We start from the raw sequence: 22,510 nt of genomic DNA on the forward strand, positions 1-22,510 counted from the left end.
TTTCCGTTATAACATTTTTCCCATTCGTAGCATCTTTTTCCAGTTAGACTTTTCTCAACCACAAAGTAGAATTTTCTCTTCTCTAGCATGGATTCACATGCTCATGAACATACCCTGTCGTCAGGCTGGGAATCCTCGCTAAAAGAAAAAACAGTTTCACTTTCGTTTTTATAAACTGTCTTTCTCCTCTAAACCAATCACTGAGCTCTGGGTAGTACTGCCTCCAGCCAATGACTGCCCTCTCCTTAAGCCCCTCCTTTGATAGGATTGGTTTATATTTATAACGCGCTTAATACCCAGAGGTTTCTAAGGGCGGACCCGGGGGATCGGACCTTTGTTGCTCCGTGTCATCTTGCGTCTTGATTTCAAGGCAAGCATGTTGGCCCAGAACTATCCTACCTAAACCGTCTCTGGTAGCCATCTTCAGATTTTTACTGCATGTTCAAGTGTTCGGAATCCTTGCGTTTCGCTCTTGGAGCTTTCTGTGTTTTTTGTGCTTTTTTGGCTAGGAAATCTATTTTTTGTTGAATCAAGCCAGTGTGCTCCATCGTTTACTCATCCGATTAACGGGCCCCGTTTTCCAGCATCTTTCATCGCCCCTCAAGGGCAAAATCGTAGTGTGTTTTCTTCTTGCAAGTTTCCAGAAGGATCATGTCGGAGGAGGAGGACGCGCTTCCCTCTTCAAGCTCTGCACCACCTGCGGGTTGCGGAAAAGTTTCACGGACGACAAGCATTCCCAGTGCCTTTGTCGGGTTGCAAGATCTGCCGTGGGTTTTCCAAGCGCACAATGAAGGATCAGCACGTCGGACCGGCAGCGTGGCTCAAAGCCAGGGCCTCTACCCCGTGTGGTCCATAGGGGCATGCCTCATCCGGATCCAGCCAAACAGAACGGCCTAAGTCCTTTGAGGGCACTCCATCCATGGGGACCCAAGACATGGCCAAGCACTGCCAGTCTGCTTCTTTTGTCGTTGCTGCGCAAGCTGGTCCCGCGACAACGAGAGCGCGTTCGTCTCCATCAGCCTCGATCTCCAGCCATTGCTCCAGTTCTTTGTGAAAGAGGAAGTCAGCTACGCTGGGGAAGCTGCGAGAGAAGCTGGAGAAAGCCAAGCAGGAAAAGGTGTCCCACCTGCCGATTAAGGCCCAGGTGATCCAGGCCAAATCGTCCTCTTCCATCGAGATGGTTGCTGCCACCCTCTCGAAGGCGAAAGGTGTTGACCCGGTTCAGGGTACCTCGGTGGTGGTCAGGGTGGGTCTTCCTTCCAGGCGGGAGTCTTCAGCAAATCCTGTGGAGGAGACTCCAGAGAAGAGGATGACGGACCTTAGCCCAAATTCGACCCCACGGGACCCAAAGAAGGGGGGGGTGCAGGGAAGCGCTCCAGGGCACGGATATTTCTTCGACCGACGAGGATGACATAGCTTCCGTCCACACCATCCCGGAGGAGGTGGGTGACGACGACGACCAGAGCGACGAGGAGATGCCTGCCGGAGGTGACTATGGCGACGTCAGGAGAGGCGACGACATAGGCGCTGGGCCCATCGACCCTGTTCCCCAGGCACCTCCCATAGATCTGTCGCATGATATTCTCTCAACCCTCAACACACTGGTGTCAGAGATTCAGAAGAGGATGCCGACGGGCAGCACCACCGGCGATGACACCGGGGCCACCGCCACCGTAGAAAAGGAGGAGGCACCCTATGCCTCCACTCCAACCATCGCTACTCCCCCTGACCCTCTAGAGACACGGGGGACGGACACAGCGATGACGGTGGAACCTCTCCACCACCAAGGGTTTTTCCGGCGGACGAAGTGGGTTCCTTCCACTCCATGATCGTCCTTGCGTCGGAACACATACACCTCACCCCGGAAGAGAAGGAAGACTTCCTGTATAAGCACCTGAATGCAAAAATGAAGATTATTCTGTCGGTACCGCCCCTGGACTACGTCTGGGATGAGGGGCTGGCTCTGCTGAAGAGCCCCGCCTCCGCACCGGTGAAGAGGGAGCGGCTAGAAAAGAAATACCCGGTGCCAGAATCGGTCACAGGCATGGCAGACTCTGTAGTCTCGGCTGCGGCTAGCAAGAAGTCGTCCACCTCTGTCCCCACAGACGGCGAGGGAAAGAAGTTGGACGTTGTGGGATGGAAGGCCATTTACTCTGTGGCGACGACGGTTAAGGCGGCCAACACCTTAGCAATCCTGAACTGGTACGACCAGGAGCTATACTACAAGATGGCTCCGATCCAGGATTTCCACCCCAGGGTTCAAGCGGGTAGAGGAAATGGAGATCCTTCAGACAGTTGAGGTGGTGTCGGACCACGCCATCACCATGGCCCGGGAAACTGCAGACACAGAGTTCCGCCAGATTGGAAATGGGGTTTGCCTCTGTCGTCGTGGCTGGCTGAAGGCTACCAACTTCAGGCATGAGGTCCAGACTAAGGTCCTGGACATGCCGTTCGAAGGAGACAACCTTTTCGGCAAGGCTGTCGATGAAGCTCTTCAGGCCATCAGGAACGACACAGAGACAGCCCGTGCCTTGGGCACGCTGCAAAAGCACCATCCGTCCTTTCGTCCCTCAGGCGGGACGTCTGGTAGATTTTTGAGAGTTTCACAGTGGATAATCCTCTTAACGCCAACCTTACCGTTACACGACCCAGGAGGCCTACAGGGGTCACTCCAAGGCCTCAGCAGGTGGCCGCCACTGTCGTCGTCAAGGCTTTGAGGGCAGCGCGCCGGCCTCAAAGCAGGACTGAACTGGCCGGCACATTGGCCCCCCGCCCCTGCACCCTTGTGGGAGGCCAGCTGGCAAACTTTGTCAGCGTGTGGGAAAACCTCTCCATTGATGGGTGCTGGATGCTCTCACCCACGGACACATTTGGGAATTTCAGCGACAGTGTCTGCGAAAACCACTGGTGGCTCAGCTGGAGCAACACATCCATCAGCTGCTGCTAGAGGTTTGGGCCATGTTAAGAAAAGGGGCGATAGAGCTAGTTCCGAAGCGAATCCGGGGCTCCGGAGTTTACTCGGGATACTTTCTAGTAAGAAAGAAGACCTTCTCGATCTATGACGACTCAACAAGTACATCAAGTCCCAGAAATTCAGGATGGTCATGTTGCAGCACGTGCGCAGCCTACAGGAAGAGGGAGACCTTCTGTCGTCGTTAGATCTAAAGGACGCGTACTTTCACGTCCCCATTCATGAAAAAAATTGTAAGTTCCTGCGCTTTGTCGTACAACGGAAGTGTTGGGGAGAATTCTCTTATAAGGCTAATTTCCCAAACCTAGTGAGTCCCCCAGCAGCTTTGCTGGATTTTTGGGGTTTGTTTTTTCTCCTGCTAAGAGTGAGACTCTTTTACTCCCACTCGTAGGCATGATTTGAGGTATGTCTCTGACTATTTGTGTGATTTTGGGCTATGGGGTCTTTTACTCCATAGGGTATCATCTGTTTTCTGTGTATGTGTTACACAGCATCCTCAGTGCAGTAACACAGGGGTGTCATAGTGACCCCCCAAACATAGACGCCATACCCTGGGACTGACTACTGTCTCCCAGGGCATGTAAAGTCACCATTGACCATACTAGTCTTAAATTGTGAACAGAACCAGTACAAACCATCATATTGTGGAAGTACTCGAAGGGGTTAATTATATTGCCCTGGGTCTGTTTTCAAGGGGGCACTGTTCAGTCCCCCCCTCGTCGATTTTCTGGCTGGTGGCAGTGGTTACCACGCAAAATAGTCCACCAGAATATTTCCTATGGGATTTTCCCATTGATTTTTAAACGCACCACTTTTTGGTGCAATGTTAAAAATACCACTGGTTTATTTATTTAATATTAAATTCACGGTTGGGTCTTTTTGCCAGAACTCTTTTCTTAAATGGCATTTGTGTCTGTCTCTGTAACTCTGACCAAGGTCGAGCCCTTTGTTCCACTTTTTGGCATGCTTCTCCACAGAAGCCCTCCAAATGGTGCCACTCTGTCTGGGTTCCACACGATGTGTGGGGAGGGGAATTGGCACCCTGGACTGCGTTGCCTTAGCAACTCAAGTCGCACTCTATTCTGATTGGCCCAGGGGTGAGCAGCCCGGCTCACCACTTAGCATATTTGAGTGACAGCTAGGCTGTTGAATGGGGGTTTTTCTGCATAAAAGCAGGGCTTTTGGGACTGGAACTTCAGAAGTCACCACAGGACCTAAGAATCCGAAGAGGGAAGAAGCTGGGCCATCTGCAACGACGACACCACCGGTGGAGCCCTGCTGCAACAAACTCACCACTTTACCAACGACAAGAGGAGATCTTCTGCAGGAAGAGTCTTCTCCCTCTGTGCTGGTGGGATCAACCAGTTCGCCATTTCGCCTTCTAAAGATGTCTCTTGGTCGAATCACCCGTGCCAAGCACCCCGGCGGCCGGATAGCCAAGCTTCACCACTTTGACCGCGAATAAAAGGAACGCACCTTTTACCGACGAACTCTGCGGCTGGTTTCATCCCTGTGCAGTGCATCGACTCCACTTTTCCTCCTCTACGCGATCCTCTCCTCCCCTTATAGAAGCAACGAACTGCAACCACTGCCAGGAACAACTACCACCACTGGAGCTTCCTCTCTAAGATACTGTGTCCTGCCTGGCCTCCCTTTCTTTGGTTTGCCCAAGGTGACCCTTAAATCCTTGGCTTTCCAACTGGGTTGGCCCCAGACCTTCTAATTTTACTTCTTGAACCACCCCAACCTCTTTTTGAACACTCTGCAAAGACTTTTAGTGCATTTTAAACCGTGTGATCCTGGGCACATTTCGCTTTGCTCCATTTAAAGTGGGCCTGGCCTATGAACTTTAGCTCTACAGTGTATACTGCCTTTATTCCCTTGCTGAGAACTCCTAAAAGTGTTGGGACCTGTTTTATTTCTATGCTCTGCCTTTTTCTCTCCCTTTAACCTAACTATTGGAGTGCCATCTGGGTTACGCGCTCACATCTGTTTTAACAAATAGTGGTGTTTTAATGCTGACTTGTCTAATAGGTATCAAGGGAGGTGTTTACTTTATCTGACTGTTTGAACTTGCTTTTGATTTAGAGTGCTAGTGTGTTTTTAAAGTGTGTGTTAAATAAATAATTATATACTTTTGATACAAAGCTCTGGTCAGTGTTTGCTTGTTCCACTGTGTTTTTGGCCCTATTGTGTATACTCTATATACTGCCTTACTCTTCTTGAGAGAAGTCTGACTGCTCAGCCACAGCTACCAGGTAAATCTGGGTGGTACAGACTGCTACCAATTGGGTTTACTGCTTACTCCTGTAGTCTTCATCTTCTTGCAGTGTTCCCCAAGGGAACTGCACAGGATTCTGCATAACAGGAAGCACTACCAGTTCAAGGTTCTCCCCTTTGGACTGAAGTCGGCACTCAAGAGTCTTTATGAAATGAATGGTTCCGTTGGCGCCATCTGTGACTCCAGGGAATTCATGTATACCCGTCCCTCGACGACTTGCTCATCTGGGCTAGGTCAAGGGACATTGCCGTCGATCATATGGAGACGACCGTTCGGCTGGTGATGGATCTGGGGTTCTCGGTGAACTATCCAAAGTCTTGCTTGACTCCATCGCAAGACACGCTATTTCTGGGGTCCAGGCTCAAACGATAGCCTGCCTGGCGGCCCCATTGAAGTAGTGGATTGCGGCCATATTGGGCAAGGTGCGACAGCTGTTGGAACTGAAGATCGCCACAGTGAAGGACCATCAAGTCATTTTACTCAGCATTATGTCTTCTTGTTTTTACCCAATCCAGCTCTGCAAGTTGTGGATGCGACTGCTCCAGGAATTCTTGGACTCCCGTTGGATCCAGGTGTCCGGAGGTTTCAAAGACAGGATTGTGCTGGACGAGGAGTTCCATCGAGCGATAAGGTGGTGGGGCGTGCGCTCCCAACATCGCCGGGGGTGCAGACTTCCAGAGCCTGCCATACCAGGAGATGGTCATGAGGGACGCTTCACTGGAGGGATGGGGAGGACACACTGGACGTCTCCACGCCAGAGGCCGGTGGCTGCTGGAGGAGAAGGCACATCAATGTCCTGGAACTACGGGCTGTGTTTTGGGCCCTCAAGTTGTCTGCTGTCCCTCAAGGGCAAAGTGGTGAGGGTCTTCACGGACAATACGCCCACAATGTTTTATATCTGGAAGCAGGGGGGCACCAGATCCCCGGCGCTCTCCAGAGAGGCGCGGAGGTGTGGCACTGGGATGCTGCTGATGGGGTTGTTCCTCCTTCCTTTTCACCTGGCGGGAGTGAAAAACACTGTCGCTGACTCCCTCAGCAGGGAGCTGCGCTCTTGCCACGAGTGGGAGCTTCGGCATGATGGAGTGGACAACCTTTTCCTCAGGTGGGGCCGTCCCCAGATCGATCTGTTTGCGACGTCGACGAACACCTTGTGCTGGAGGTTCGTCAGCAGGATCCTCCAGCCAGGAGGTGTAAGGGGGACAAATTCTCCTTCCCTTGGGAAGGCCTGTTTCTGTAAACGTTCACTCAGTTACAACTGCTACTACGAGTCATCAGTCAACTCAGACGGTGCTGGTGCAGGATGATCCTCATTGTGCCAGTGTGGCTGAGTCAAATCTGGTACACGGACCTTCTCAGCGTGTCTGCATCACCTCCAGTCAAGCTACCAGTGGTCGCGGATCTTCTCGCCAGGGAAGGAGGTGCAATCCTGCACCACAACTCAGGATTGCTGAACCTGAATGCCTGGCTCCTGCAGCATTAAAGTTTGGTGGTTATGAGCTGCCTGCGGACTGCAGGGAGATCCTCGCCAAGGCCAGGGCTATTGTCGACTCTGAAGTGTTAAAGGCACAAATGGAAGCGTTTCGCGACTTAGTGCCGGTCGCAGAAGATTAACCTTCTGAGGGTCACGGCCCTCCAAGTCCTTCCATACTTGTCATTGGCTAAGTCCGGCTGGCGCACATCTCCAAGGTGCATCTGGCAACTATCTCCCGTTACACCAGGTCTCTGGGTCGGTCTTCTCTTTCGTTGCACTGCCTAGTGAAGGAGTTCATCAAAGGACTGTTGCATTTGTTCCAGCCGGTGAAGGCGCCTGCCCCAGCGTGGGAACTCAACATGGCAATGACTAGGCTCATGGGGGGGGCCCATTCGAGCCGATGCATTAAGCTCCGCTTAAGGTCCTGCCTTGGAAGACAGCTTTGCTTGTGGCCATCACCTCTGCCCTACAAGCAGCCTTACTCAACTTTCCACGAGATGAGGGTGGTGCTGCAGACACACCCCTCTTTCATGCCCAAGGTTCCGTTGGAATTTCATCTCAACGAGCCCTTGGTGTTACCTGTGGTATCCAAACCCCCCCCCCCCCCCACCCCTGATGCCTTCGTCACCGGCTGAAAGGACTTTGCACTCTCTGGATGTGGCTCGAGCGCTCAGGTTTTATGTAGCCCGCACAAAGAATTTCCGGAAGACTTCTCAACTTTTTGTGAACTTTGGTCCTGTGAACCATGGGAAGGCCTTTTCCAAGGCTTTCATCTCCAGGTGGCTCTCCGTCTGCATCACTCATTGTCTCCGGCTGGCAAAATGGACTGCTGCCTGAGCGTCTGAGAGCCCACTATACCAGAGCGATCACTGCGACAACTGTGTTCCTGTCTGGTGTGCCCCTGCTGGACATCTGCAGGGGTTCTACGTGGAGGTCTACGCACACCTTCTCTAAATTCTACTGCGTCGACAGGGATTATAGGGAGGAGTCCAGAGTCTGCCAAGCAGTGCTACGCAATCTGTTCTCTTGAAGGTGAGCCTGATGAGGAGGGGAGTAATTGCTTCCGTTGAGCCTTGCCGCCTCCTATGGTTGTGTATGTATATAGTGCTTTGCATTCTTTATTCATGAGCATGTGAATCCATGCCAGACCCCATGCTGGAGAACAACAGTTACAGTTAAGTAACTTGTTCCTTCTGACTTAAACATTATTTTCAGTACAGTACAGTGTGAAAGGCATTATTTTACTTTTTCTTCAATTCACACAAAAAATATTCAGAAGCCATTCCAGTCTTGGTGGTATAACAATACTTTCGAAGGGATTGTGTCCTCCGACGTATTCCTTATCTTTGATAATTCGTCTCCAGCTTGCTCAATTTTCTCAATAGAGGGTGCTGCGCATTGACGTCTGTCGAGTTGGTGTCCCTCGACAGCCACCGTATCGGCACTGACGTCACCATGCCCATAAATAGCCATGCGCAGCGTCCGTTGCTCAGTTCTGTTTTCCCGTGCTTCGTGGTGCCTCGGAATATCGTTGCTCAGTTCTTCAGTCAAATATACTTCATTATTCCTCGAATACCGACTCGTACTCGATGGCTTCCTCATCCGAACCGACGACTCCACGGTCCAGCTTAAAAAATGTCGAGACTGTGGAAAGAAAATGTCGTTGACGGATCCTCACAGGATCTGTTTGTGGTGCCTGGGAGTCGAGCACCATTGTTCGGAGTGCGAGGACTGCATGTCCATGACGGCGAAAGCCTTGAAGGAGCGTAAGGGAAAGCTTGAGAGAGGTAAGGCAGTTAAAAGTTCTTCGAAAGTTTCCTCGGCGGAGTCGAGACATTCGTCTCCTCGCCATCACAAAAGACATTCTCGTTCTAGGTCTCGAAGCAGTTCCCATCACTCTTCGAGATCTAAGCATTCAAAAAAGAGACATTGAAGATCCCCTTCCTCGTCGTTGTCGTCTTCTTCCGTTTCCCCGAAAAGGGTCTCCTGCTCCACAAAACATAGCTCTCAGGCGGAGTGGGAGGAATTCAGGAAAAAGATGCTTAGCATCTTCGAAAAAGCGGCCTCGACCCCCTCGAAGACTGCTGATGGGTGATACCCTGGGTGAAAGACCCGAAAAATCAAAATGCCGCGAGTCGCAGCACCCAGCGAAAGAAGCTACTAGAGAGCGTCACAAACCCTCGAGTAAAGGCAAGGTTGCGTCTTCGACGCCGTCATTGAAAATCTCTTTGACGCATAGATCTGCGTCTTCGACGCCATTATCGAAGGGTTCTTCGACGCACAGGTCAGTCGATTTGACGCCAACATCGACGCCAAGAAAGGACAAACCCACGGCCATCGCACAGCCAGTGGCGATACCCAGAGCTTCGATCACAAGAATGCCGTTGACAACCTCGAGTAGAATTCCGATACTCTCGAGTTCCTCGAGGCCTCCATCAACTTTCTCAACACCTTTTTCGATAGCTTCGAAGCCTTTAACGTCTGCGTCGACGACGACGTTTTCTCAGCCAATTATGACGAATTTGGCCCCTTCTGCTCTGGAAATGGGATTTATACCATTTCCAAGATCTGATCATTCCAGAGCCTTAGCATCTATTTATAGAGAAGGGGAGAATTCGGATCAGGAAAGACCTTTTGAGTTGCAGGGATCTGCATTTCCTGTACCAGAGGAATTTACCTTTGAGGAAAGTAGGTTTAAGGACCTCCAAGAATCCTTACATGAAGCAAGTGTGTTGGACACTTCCCCAGAAGCGGAATTTGCCAAACCTGACCCAGGGGAACATGCCCAAACCCCTTATAGAACCTTGATGGCAAGGATAATAGAGTTTATGGGGTGGTCTACACCCTCACCTGCTTTTCAGCAAGACGACCTCACAGACATTTTGGTTAAAGGTCCACCGGAGGATCCTGTGGTGCCATTTCATGCGGCATTACAAAGGAGAATATTGGCAAACTGGGAAACCCCTGAGGTTATCCCGACGGTTAACAAAAAATTATCAGCCAAGAATAGGGTGTCTACTGCTGACCCTTAATGTTTATCCAGACCCCCAACTCCGGAGAGTCTGGTTGTGCAGGCAGCAACTTCATCAGGTAGTAAATCGACTTACCCTACTGTTCCAAAGGACAGGGATGACAAGAGAATTGACACTATGGCCAAAAAAGTATTTTCTGCATGTAGCATGGTGTTGAAATCCATCAGTGCTACTTGTACGCTCGCAAGGTTCAGCCACACACTTTGGGAGTGTGCTTCATCAGCGGCTGACTGCCTCCCGGAGGGAGTAGAAAGGGAAGCGTTTCTAAACATCATTAAGGATGGTAAAGACGCAATGTGTGAATCCCTTCAAACTGGCATCGATTCTGCTGACAGCATCAGCAGGGCCATGGCAGCAAGTACAACAACCAGGAGATTTGCTTGGTTGCGGAAGTCTAGTTTTGCTGCAGATGTGCAAAGCAGACTCTTGAATATGCCCTTTGACGGCTCTTCCTTTGGTAAGAAGGCGGATGACCGTTTAGAAAAGCTTCAAACATCAAAGGCAGCAGCAAAATCCCTGGGAGCTGCAATCCGTCAGACACCATATTGCCCCTCAGCAACCTCTTGCAGAGGTAAGTCCTTTCGCTTCTATTCCGCATTCGGAAGAGGCAGAGGACAGCCGGTTCAAAGGGGTCAGAAAAAATTCACCCGAGGTGGACGGGTTAAAAATACAAAAGCCGCAGCAGGTGCCTCTTTACACACGGCATGTGCATCAGCCGCCTCCAAACTGCTCTGAGGACTCTCCTAACAAGACACCAGTAGGGGGCAGGTTAACTCAACATCTGACGGAATGGCAAGCTAGTACGTCAGATGCTTGGGCATTGGAGACAGTTGCCCAAGGTTACTGCCTGCCTTTTCTACGCATCCCTCAGTCATCCACCAGGGAACAGCACTCTGAAAATTCCAGATCCGCTCCTCTTGCAGGAAATTGTAGACCTGCTAGAGAAAGGTGCCATAGAACCGGTACATGTAGCGGAGAGGAACAAGGGCTGGTACTCCCGGGCCTCCCCTCCCCCCCCCCCCCCACCGCAGCCCCCCCCCCCCTCTACATTCTCATACCAAAGAAAGACGGAGGACTGAGACCTATCTTGGACTTAGGAGAATTGAACAAGTTCCTCAGGAAGGACAAGTTCAAGATGGTAACTCTCTCAGATCCTTCAGGCCCTCCAGCTCCAGGACTGGCTGGTATCTCTGGACCTCCAGGATGCTTATTTCCATGTGCCAATCCATCTCAAACGCAGGAAATACCTGAGGTTCGCAATTGGCAGCTCTCATTATCAATTTCTAGTTCTGCCATTTGGGCTGACCTCTACCCCGAGGGTCTTCACCAAGTTAATGTCGGTAGTGGTGGCAAGTCTGAGGGGAGGGATTCAAGTCTACCCCTACCGGGACGATTGACTGATCAGGGCTGTATCTTCGGAACAAGCTCAGAGCCAGCTAGATTATGTCTGCCACTTCCTTCACGAACTGGGCTTCTCCCTCAATTTGAAGAAGTCACAGATGGTACCATCACAGAGACTCCAGTTCATCGGAGCGGTCCTGGGCACTTCTCTGGGAAAAGCCTCGCCACCAGAGGTGAGGGCTCAAGATATACTGCAGATGGTCACCAAGTTTCAAAATTCCCAACATCTCCCAGCCTTCGACTTTTTGAGGTTGCTAGGCCTCATGGCATCCTGCATCTTCCTTGTGCCAGAGGCTCGCCTGAGAATGAGATCACTCCAGTGGGCACTAAGAACCCAGTGTTCGCAGTTCTCAGGAAAAATGACAGATCTCCTTTGGATTCCAGACAAGGTAGCCCGAGACCTTCAATGGTGGGCTTATCGAGGGAACATTTTGAAAGGAGAACTGTTTTGACAACCATGGCCAGAGATAACAGTAGTCACGGATGCCTCACTCATGGGGTGGGGAGCCCATGCCAACGACTTGACCATCAGCGGTCGTTGGTCTCCATCAGAGTCCAAACTACACATCAACCTATTGGAGCTGAGAGTGATCAGAATAGCGCTGAAAGCTTTCATGCCATCAGTACAGGAACAAAAATGTCCTGATAATGACGGACAACACAGTGGCCATGCACTACCTCAACAAAAGAGGAGGTTTGGGATCACTGCCACTGTGCAGAGAGGCAATGTAGCTCTGGTTTTGGGCAATTCAAGAAGGAATCTCTCTATCGGCAGTTCACCTACCCAGAGAGAAGAACTTGACGGCGGACGCTCTGAGCAGGCAGGGCACAGTCTCCCACGAGTGGGAACTAGCTCAGGAAGTCCTTCAGGAGATCTTCGCCCTTAGGGGAACCCCTCAAGTGGATCTGTTCGCCACCAGTACCAACAGGAAGTGCAATCTGTTTTGTTCAAGGGAATTTCCCCCGAGAGGAGCTCTAGGGGACGCGTTTGTAGTGGACTGGGAGTTTCCACTCCTGTACGCGTTTCCACCAGTCCCCGTCATTCCTCAAATGATCAGGAGGTTGAGAAGATTCCGGAGGACCATGATCCTAATTGCCCCAGACTGGGCCAGGAGAACGTGGTACCCGGACCTTCTGGACATGTCCATCTGCCCTCCAATTCGCCTTCCACTCAAGGAGAATCTTCTCTCACAGAAGGGAGGTCAGGTTCTCCATCCAGACATCAGAACCCTCAACCTTCACGCTTGGCTTCTGAAAGGTTGAGATACAAGGATTGGGACCTCCCTGATGACGTCATGGAGGTGTTGCTTTTGGCCAGAAGGCCAGCAACAAAGTCTTTATACCGCTGCCGGTGGAACAAATTTTGCAGCTGGTGTAGAGAAGAGAATATCGACCCCTTTTCATGTGGTACACCAACAGTGTTATCCTTTCTACTCTACTTGGCAAATTCAGGCCTTCAAGTTGGCACTATCAAGGGCTATCTCGCAGCGCTATCGATTTTCAAGCGCACTGCGGAGGAGCCATCGTATTTCAAATTACCCTTAGTAATACAATTTCTAAAGGGATTAAATAATGTCTATCCTCCAAGACCATTCCAAGTTCCCCTATGGGACTGAAATTTTGTCTTAAATTTCCTGATGGGTACTCCTTTCGAACCACTCCACTCTTGTTCGTTAAGATTTCTCACCCTTAAAACTGTCTTATTAGTGGCACTAACATCTGCTAGAAGGGTGAGTGAATTACAAGCTCCATCTTGTAAACCCCCTCATACAATTTTTCATAAAGACAAAGTTGTCCTACAGGTGAAGCCTAATTTCCTCCCAAAGGTGGTTTCTGAATTCCACATCACTCAGAAAATTACCTTATCTTCATTCTATCCTCCTCCACATCCGGGGAAAGAGGAAGAAAGGCTACACAGGCTGGACCCAAGGCGGGCTTTAAGCTTTTACATCAGCAGACTTGCTAGGATTAGGCAAGCAGACCAACTGTTCGTAGGTTACTCAGGGCACAAATTGGGACTACCGATAACAAAACAGACCATTTCCAGATGGATTATTTTGGCCATTCTGGAATGTTACAAACTAGCAGGGAAAGAGCCTCCTCAAAATCTTAGGGCTCATTCAACCAGGGGTATCGCAGCCTTTTCGGCCCTCCAAAGAGGGGTTCCAGTTTGTGACATATGTGCGGCTGCCACATGGTCGTCCGCACATACCTTCACAAGATTTTACAACCTAGATTCCTCCTCCAATTACACACCACTGCTATGGGAGTCTATCAAAGATGAGGAATACGTCAGAGGACACAATCCCTTTGAAGAACAAGTTACTTCTTACCTGGTAACGTTCTTTCGATGGGATGTTCCTCCGACGTATTCCTTATCGCCCCTCCCATCCATCCCCGCAGTAATACTTTCCTTGTGGTTGCATCTTACGCTCCTTCAAGGTCAATAACCAATTCATGCATGACTTATCTTATGCTACAAAACGGAACTGAGCAACGGACGCTGCGCGTGGCTATTTATGGGCATGGTGACGGCGCCGATACGGTGGCTGTCGAGGGACACCAACTCGACGGACGTTGATGCGCAGCACCCTCTATTGAGAACATTTTTTCCGAGGCCAGCAAGCTGGAGACAAATTATCAAAGATGAGGAATACGTCGGGGGGGAACATCCCATCGAAAGAACGTTACCGGGTAAGAAGTAACTTGTTCATTTGCCATATTCTGCCTAATTTATCACTCGCCCTATGACTGTTAGCTATGCCCCGCTGGCTCCTCTGGATTGCATGATGAATTTTCCCTGTGAAAATCTACCAAATTTTACCACCGCCCGGAAATACATATATTAAAATGTACACCTTTTTTAAATCTTTATCCACTTCCCTTGAATACAAGGAAGAAACATTTTCACAGGAACATTGAAAATGGGTTAGAAAGTGGCCATCTCTTATGTCCACACCACCCCCAGGTACTGTATAAAAGTGTGAGCATTGACTTGTTTGTATTAAGAACAATGTACATTGATCCTGTGTCCACTTACTACCAGGAATGCTAGACTAGGATCTCGCTTCCTCCCCAAGGAACCAAAAAATAAGCTATCCACTCCCAAGGTCACCATTAAGCCCTTCACTGCCCACTCACCCATCGACATAGTGCCATGCAGCACTCCTTCCGCACCACTTCGACATTCACCTCTCTCCCCAGGCATCAAAGGAGCCCTTATCAACACTCGATCATTAGCAGCCCATGCCCTTGACATTGCTGACTACATCACATCCAACCAACTGGATTTTGTGGCTTTATCCGAAACATGGTTTAACCCAACTTCTGGACCTGCTGTAATGCTAGTTCTCCCTGACAACTACACCATCATCAGAGCTCATAGAGCTACAGGTAAAGGGGGCGGCATTGCCTTTATTTCCAAAACCCACCTCGGCCTGAGAGAGTTCTCCAGCACACCACTTTCGTCTGCCGAGCTACTCTCAGTTAAACTACCTCTCACCCCCAACCAGACCTTACTTCTACATCTCATCTACCAGATGCCCGGCCCCATATCCTCCTTCGAGGATGACATCTCCACTGTCCTAACACAAAACACTAAACCGAGCCCACAGATCATCCTACTAGGTGACCTAAACCTTGGACTTCACGACCCAAAAGAGACTAACACATCCAGCCTTGAGAATACTATCTCCCAACTCGGATTCAAACTTAACATTACTGAACCAACCCACAATAAAGGTAGGTCCCTAGATCGGTTGCCAGACCTGAACTGCCCTACCACTATCCTAAAATATTAACCACTTGCCTGGTCAGACCACCAAGGCATGAAATTCTCTATACAGGAGGAACCCTCCATCAACACAGGGGTAACCCTTCCCCCTTCCACCCTGTCCAGGAACAAGCGCAACGTAGCTACAGAACACCTACTGCCACTGCTACAGCCCATCACTAACTCACCGAAAGTTGACAAGGACCCCGCCCTTCTAGTGGAATGGTAAAACACCACCCTGGAACAAGTAATGAATAAGAGCGCTCCCCTAAAGCCTCGAAAAGCCAAACCTACAATCCACCTAAATAATTGGTTTACAGCAGAACTAAAATCTCTCTGTAACGAAAAGAGAGCAGCCAAAACCATTTGGAGAAAATCTGCCTCCACCACCAACAAAGAGAACTTGATTGCTGCGGCCACAAACTATAAGACTGCCATTCATAACACCAAAAGGGAGATCTGCAATGAAAGAATCCAGAACGCCAAATCAAATACTAAGGAACTTTTTACTATACTTGGGGAATTAGTCACTGGCTCCTCCTGCTGACACGTGCTTGAAAGATACCGCCTGGTTTGCCAATATACAGAAGGCCCTATCAAATAAAATAGCACTATTGCAAACTTAAATTGAAACAAAAAGAAATAACTTACCTACTAACGCAAACATTATCACCGGATCCCATGTCCCCCTTCCAATTTACACCAGTCTCCATCAAGAAAGTAGAAAACATAATTCTTGGGATAAAACCCTCCAACTGTGTGATGCTGGAAGTGCATGGGAGGGACTGGGCCTCCGTATCCTTGTCCTTTACTGTTTTTATTGTGTGTTCTGTCGTGTTTTCCGCACAGGAGTTCATGTGGGACTCCTGGCAGTGCAGCTCTCTCCTTTGGTTTGGTATACAGACCCATGGGATACACTTATGTCACCCATGGGTGGGGATGTAACCTTGTGCCCCTAGTGTATGTTTTTGGGCACCTGTGTTTGGCCCACAGAGCAGGGTATGGGCTGGTGGCAGCTCCATGCTGAATATGCCGGGTGCTCTGAGTATCCTCCATTTTGGGATACCCAGGCCCTGGTATTGGAATCCGTTGATTCCTGGTAGGAAATAAGATGGCCCCTGTGGCCTCTTGCTTTCTATTGCCCGTTACCTTGTTTTCCCAAAGTCCTGGGAAGCCCCGACTCTGTCCCTTCCCCCTGACTGGCTGTTGGGTAGAAGTTCCATATATGGTGTTGTTGTGAAGTCCAGGCCAGACTGGATGGAGCCTTCCCAATGACTGTATGTTGTGGATACACCCTGTGGGTGGGACCTGGGTTAATGGAGTGTGTGACCAATATGCACTTCTTGTTGTGGATGTCTGGTTTCTGAATTTTCACAAAATGACTGAGACAGCCCTGCTCGAAACTGGTATGAATGCAGTGTGGAATGTTGAATGGCTGGGTACTTGTCGCAGTACACATAACTTGTTGCGAGGGTCTGGAGAGAAGTGAATGGCCTGAATGCACTATGCACCTGATTGGCTGCCTGCCTGCATGGATGCCCTTCTGACCGATTGGTTGCCTGAGTGTGACCCAGCAGAATTAAGGGGAGATCAACTAGTATATCTGGGGGCCTCTCACTGCTAGAATTCGTGTTCAGAAGCTGAAGAGCAACTGGAGTTGAAACTGAAGCTTAACCTTGAAGCCCTGCTGGAAGAGAAGTCATGCTGCTGCTCTACTTTGTCGATCTGAAAGCTGCTGTGTCTCCAAGGACTGACCCAGAGAGGACCTGGTTAGGTGCCCTCTTCCTGAGCTACGAGGTACCATTGTGCACTACTAATCTTTGCCAGCGCTCCCTGGTAGAAAGACCTACGAAAGGCTGCTGACCAGAGACTGGGACCACCACGGAATCACAAGGAAAAGAGGCCAGACACTGTTGTCCATCACCGTCGACCGCCACCGCCGACCGGAGCTTCCGTGCTCCCTTTGCCTAAGTAACATTTGATCCAAGGACGCTCTCGCCTGCACCGTCGACCACTTTGTCCCGCCGGAGAAAGTCGAGGCCGCCGACGTGCGAGGAGCATCTGCCGGTTGGTTTCCCGCCACCTAAAGACCACAGACACGCCGACGACTCAACTCCATTGCTGGGCTACAGTTCTTCAGACTCTTTACGGTCCTGAACTATCGTCACCCAGATGCCCCGCACGCCTCTTCCTTGCAGGACGCCAACGCTCCGTCGTCGACGAGCACCTCTAGGAACAAAGCTGCCACCTCGCCGTCATCATTCAACCCTTTTCCTCGTTGGATCTCGACGATCCGTGACTCCTGCTTTTAAAGGGAGTCGCTCAAGAAGGATCCATCAATGACCCAACGACAAACTCTGCTATTCCAGGTACATTGGGGTTGTAGAACTATTGTAGAAGGAAATAAGACTCATTGAACAATGTGTGGACTGGGCTTGAGATATATCTTTGCTTTACAGGTTGCCCAGGTGGGGTTCTCCACACAGAATTGTGCCTAGTTGGTAGGGGCCAGTATTCTGCCAATTGTTCTAACCAACTGCTTTGCTCCTATGTCTATTGTTGGTTACCTTTATTAATTGATTTGTGTGACATTTAACTAGAGTACAGTTGATGCACTTTAATGGAATCTAATAATAATTGTGTTACCACTTAGAACTGTATATATTTGCCATTGTAGATTTACTGAGCACAAAGTGAGTTATTGTGATTGTGTACATAGCCTTGAACTTAATTATATAAAGACTGTTTTAAGTAATAGTGTGTGGGCATTCCTTTGTAGGGGCTTGGGGACTACACTGTACTTAAGAACCAGCCTGCATCACCTCCTGAGAAGCTAGGCCTTGATTGCTTGACCAGTGCTACCCTATAGAGAATCTTGGCTGGGGTCCTCTGTGCCTCTCCTCTGCCATATAGAGAGGAGTACAGACACCCACATCCAGTCCTTACAAACTGCCAAGGTAATCTCTGCCCAGCCTTGATCATCAAGGATGGTGCTAGAGAACTAGCACCATTCATTACAGCTCTGATAAACTCATCCTTCAAAAACTATTCAGTACCCCGATAATCTCAAAGAAGCATGGCTCGGACCGCTTCTAAAAAAAAAAAAAAACTAACCTAGATACCAGCATCCCCATCAATTATAGGCCTATAACAACGGTCCCCTTCCTTCTAAACATTCTATACCGTGCAGCCTATCTCCAAATTCAGAAACACTTGGAAGATAATGATTTATTAGGTCTAGGTCAGTCTGGTTTCAGTCCCAGACACAGCACTGAGACAGTTCTCTTGGATCTAAAGATAAAGATGGATGAATCAAAGGACAAGGGCAAACGAGCCATATTCCTACTCTTGGATCTCTCAGTAGCCTTCGACCTTGTCGACCATAAAATCCCAACTAAGCACCTAACCTCAGCAGCAGCCTTCTCACTGAACGCCGCTAGCTGGATACAATCCTTCCCCTCAAACAGAACCACTAGGGTCTTTTCACATTCTGCATCTGCTTTGCCAGAGCCCATCAACTGTGGAGTTGTGCAAGGATCTTGCGTCTCCCCCACACTCTATAATATATTTACCAAGCCTCTCTTTGATCGTTTTGACAATCTGGGTGTCACATACACTAATTACGCGGACGACACCCAGATTCTCATCACGCACACTGGTTGCTATATAAATGACACAAAAATTATCAGCATCTACCTAGAGATCCAAGCATGGATGGCCACCCACAGTCTGTTTAAACGATGACAAGACAGAACTTCTTATAATCTACTCCCAAGGCTGCTTTAATCAACTGGACAAACACTATTCTGTCTTAATCATTGCCGGAAACACCATTAAAGTCTCTAGTGAAGTAAAAATGCTTGGTCTTTACTTGGACTCCACTTTATCCCTTAAAGAACAAGTGAACATCACTGCATCCATCACGGCCTACGCCAACAAACTTATAAATGCCTGTAGCCTCCTAACACTAGCCAGAGCACTGATCCTCTCAAAGCTGGACTATTGTAACCCCTTATTCCTCGGTTCCTCCTCACAGAACTTAAAGAAACTCCAAGTCCTGCAGAACAACGCTTTAAGATCAGCGCTAAAAATTCCACGCTCCAGCCACATCTGTTCCTTTAGGAGGGATGCACTCTGGTTGCCCGTACGCAACAGACTCACATTACAATCCCTAGTCATCACGCACAAATGTCTCTCGAACATAGCACCGAAATACCTCACGAACAAATTCTCTAGATCCCAGTCTGACAGACCCACTAGATCCAGCTGTCTGAACTGACTCACCATCCCTAACTACAACCTAAAAATGGCTGGAGGATCCAGCTTCCCAGTGCTCGCTGCCAAGTGATGGAACTCACTCCCGCCAGCCATTCGATCTGAAACATCATTTTGGGCCTTCAGAGCCAACACCAAATCTTTGCTCTTTTCCCAAACTACTATCTAGCACACTAGAGTAGTTCCCACATTGTACAGTGTATATATTGTGTATAAACTGTATATGCTGCACACACAAACTGAACATCTTTTTATGATTATATACCCCAGCTACTGCTGACTTACACGTACTTCGGTTGACTGTAATTTCTTCTGCTAAAAGTCAGAACCTGCCTGACTTAATTGATCTGTAAATACATGATCTACTGTGTTGAGACTGTAACTCTATAATTGTAAATCTGTTTATCAATTGTATTCTATCATGTATTCAAGAACAAGCCCATGGGTTAGGTGCGCTATATAAGTAATAAACTAAACATTAGTGGTATGACCCACTTCTGTACACTGTCCATTTCCACCTGTCAAAATGTGGGTGGAAAAGGATATGAAAAAGTATACAAGTTGTATGCAAATTTGTCAGCAGTAGTCCAGTAAAACCATGATCAACACCAATGGGCCAGTGGTATTTGTTATTGGGAGGATGTTTGGAAATATATCCAGCTGTTTGTATTTACAGCTGGCTGCATTTCTGACAAGAATAACTGCTCATGTGGTAATGCAGCCAGAAAATAAACCCATGAAACCCATGAAACCAATGATGCCAAAATATAGTTTGTTTCTAGGAATGTGACTGTACAAAGCATTACCAGAAGAAAATCAAAAATCTTTTAAATCAATAACTAGGATTCTCTCTGCACACCATTTTTCAAATGCACCATGCTTTTCACTATTGCATAGATAACCTTTCACAATTTAAAGACCCATCAATACTTGGAGCTGAGCGATGCCTATGTCCTTTAGCGTAATAGAAAACATGTAACTATTCAGTCTGTGAGGAGTTCCTTTTGAGTTGGATGGTTTTCAAAAGAGTCCTGTATAAAAAAACTGTTATTGGGTAGGCCGAAGGAACAGTATTTATTTGAGAGGACTTGTACTGCAAAACCTTCACCACATTAAGTCATTGCAAGCTTCTAGTTTTAGTATAGGGGTAAAAGATGAAAAATGTCATATTCTAATAAGAGAAAGACAAGTCCTAATCGAAACTGCAGCCAAGCCTTCCTCTGTATGCTGCTTATATTTGTTTGGGTAAAACAGCCATTACTTCCAACTTGTCAATCAGTATGGGCCTTTAGCACTTGATTTAACGATTGTGGCTGCTGTTGCAAGAATATACAATAGTGTGCCATCTGTTATTGAGTTTTTATAAATACAAATGTTTATCCCCCTAATCAAAAAGGCTGTACCTCATTCCGCCCTCTTATTAGATCATCTTTCTTGGGATCAATTAGCAATTTTACATTATATCCAACACATTTGTTTAGTCCCAAAAGATTCAGATTTTTAAAAAGATGCTTTTGTACTCAGACTTGGGTGGCTTTCCTATTCTGATCAGCGCACAGTCATTTATATTCTCTTTTATTTAACAAGAATGTTTATGCAGTTGGGTACACAGCAATGGGGGGGGGGGTAAGAAACCAATACACCTCATCAAATGTGGCTATAAATATATATGCAGCGTGTGGCGAGAAACTTGCCTGTTTTATCTTTGTTTCATTTTATGAGGCATCAACTTGGGAATGTCCTTATCCTGAATTTTCTGTCATTGGTCCTAAACTTCTCTACAGATGGGTACGTTTTAACATACTTTAGCGCCTGTAGTAGGTATAATTCAGTATTCCACATAATGTTCATGATCTAGAGGTGGTTTTCGATTTCGTTCCTGGCGATCTGTTGTTTGGCTGCCAGTAGTCCCACAGCCTCTATGACTGGAAACATTCATTCCCTGCAGCTCTTGGTTCATGATCTCCTAATCCATGCAATATTATCTTGTTTGCGGGCTGCCTTATGTCGCTTCACCATTACTGATTTCCTTGACGATACCTTTCCAAAAAAGAGAGCAAGCGAGAGGTATTCCATATCTTTGACATGTAATGTCCGCAGCTGTACACTTCGGGAACTTTTTCAGCAGAGCGCGTCCTGCGTCAATGTCGTCGGGTTGATATCCCTCGAAGGCCTCTGTCGAGGGCGACGTCACTGGATGTTATAAATAGGATGCACAGCGCCCGCAACCTCCAGTTGTTTTTTTCGCAAACGTGTTGCTTTGTGAAACTCGGCGTGCCTCGTGTGTTCATCATTTTCTTCGACCCCTCCGACTCCGCGGTCTGGCTTCAAGACTTGCCGGGACTGCAAGTCAAAATTGTCGATGACCGACCCGCATCGCATTTGTTTGTGGTGCTTGGGCGAGTCGCACAACACTGACGACTGTTCAAAATGCCAGTCGCTGACTGCCAATGCCTTGAGGGAGCGGAAGGGGAAGCTCCAGGTAGGTAGGGGTTCTAAGCCCAGTAAGTCCCGAAAGTCCAAAGGGGTGTCCACTGACGACTAGAGGGTTGACTCTCCGCATCGGTTGGAGGCCTGGGGTGCTCGGTCCCGGAGTGGTTCCTGCCATTCTTCTTCGTCGCGGCATTCGCGTAAGCGCTGTCAACGGTCGCCTTCCCCGTCCTCTTCGAGCTGCGAGGAAAGTGGCATGCCCGACGAAGTCCTTGACTCCGAAGGAATGGGCTGCTTTTAAGGAGCAAATGTTAGCGACATTTCAATCGCGGGGCTGGGGTCCGGTCGCGCCTCCTAACAAAGCCGGCCAGGATCGGTCCGCACGCCTTCGGGCTTGGGTCTGCGACTCGAATAGGGAGCCTTCGAGGTCCCGTTTGGACAAGACTTCGGAGAGTCGAAAGAGACATGCTTCTAGGTCTCGGTCCTCGTCCCCAGCAAGACCGCTGCAACCTACTAAGGGCTTGATGCCTGCGACTCGGACATCAACGCTTTGCCATCCTATCAGCCCACAGCGCCGTCGGCAACAGTGTCGACACTGAAGCCTTCGGCGCTCTCGGTGTCTTGGGCGATTATTGCCCTGAAATTTCCCATTGGAGTACACTGATGTGGTGGATTCTCCTAGGAAGGCTATGGCGAAGTCTGAGAGGCCAGTTTTGGACTCCAGGCCCTCTTCTGTCACCAGGCCGGGTTTCAAATCCCTCTGAATGACATATATGAAGAGGAAGAAAGGTCTGATTTTTTTTTTCATCTTTTTTTTTAATTTTGTATTTTATTATTATCATAGTATTACAACAATCACAAAAATCAAAAACAAATC

At 48.7% G+C, this 22,510-nt stretch overlaps 1 protein-coding gene across 4 annotated transcripts in view; it reads left to right on the forward strand.

Annotated features, from left to right (window-relative positions):
• MAP4K3 (mitogen-activated protein kinase kinase kinase kinase 3) overlaps window positions 1-22,510 on the forward strand; it is a 2,398,077-nt gene that overhangs the window by 822,098 nt on the left and 1,553,469 nt on the right. The window lies entirely within an intron of this gene.

Source organism: Ambystoma mexicanum, chromosome 4p (genome assembly GCF_040938575.1).
Source record: "Ambystoma mexicanum isolate Mex_15411 chromosome 4p, UKY_AmexF1_1, whole genome shotgun sequence".
In the NCBI taxonomy this organism is placed as follows: Eukaryota; Metazoa; Chordata; class Amphibia; order Caudata; family Ambystomatidae; genus Ambystoma; species Ambystoma mexicanum.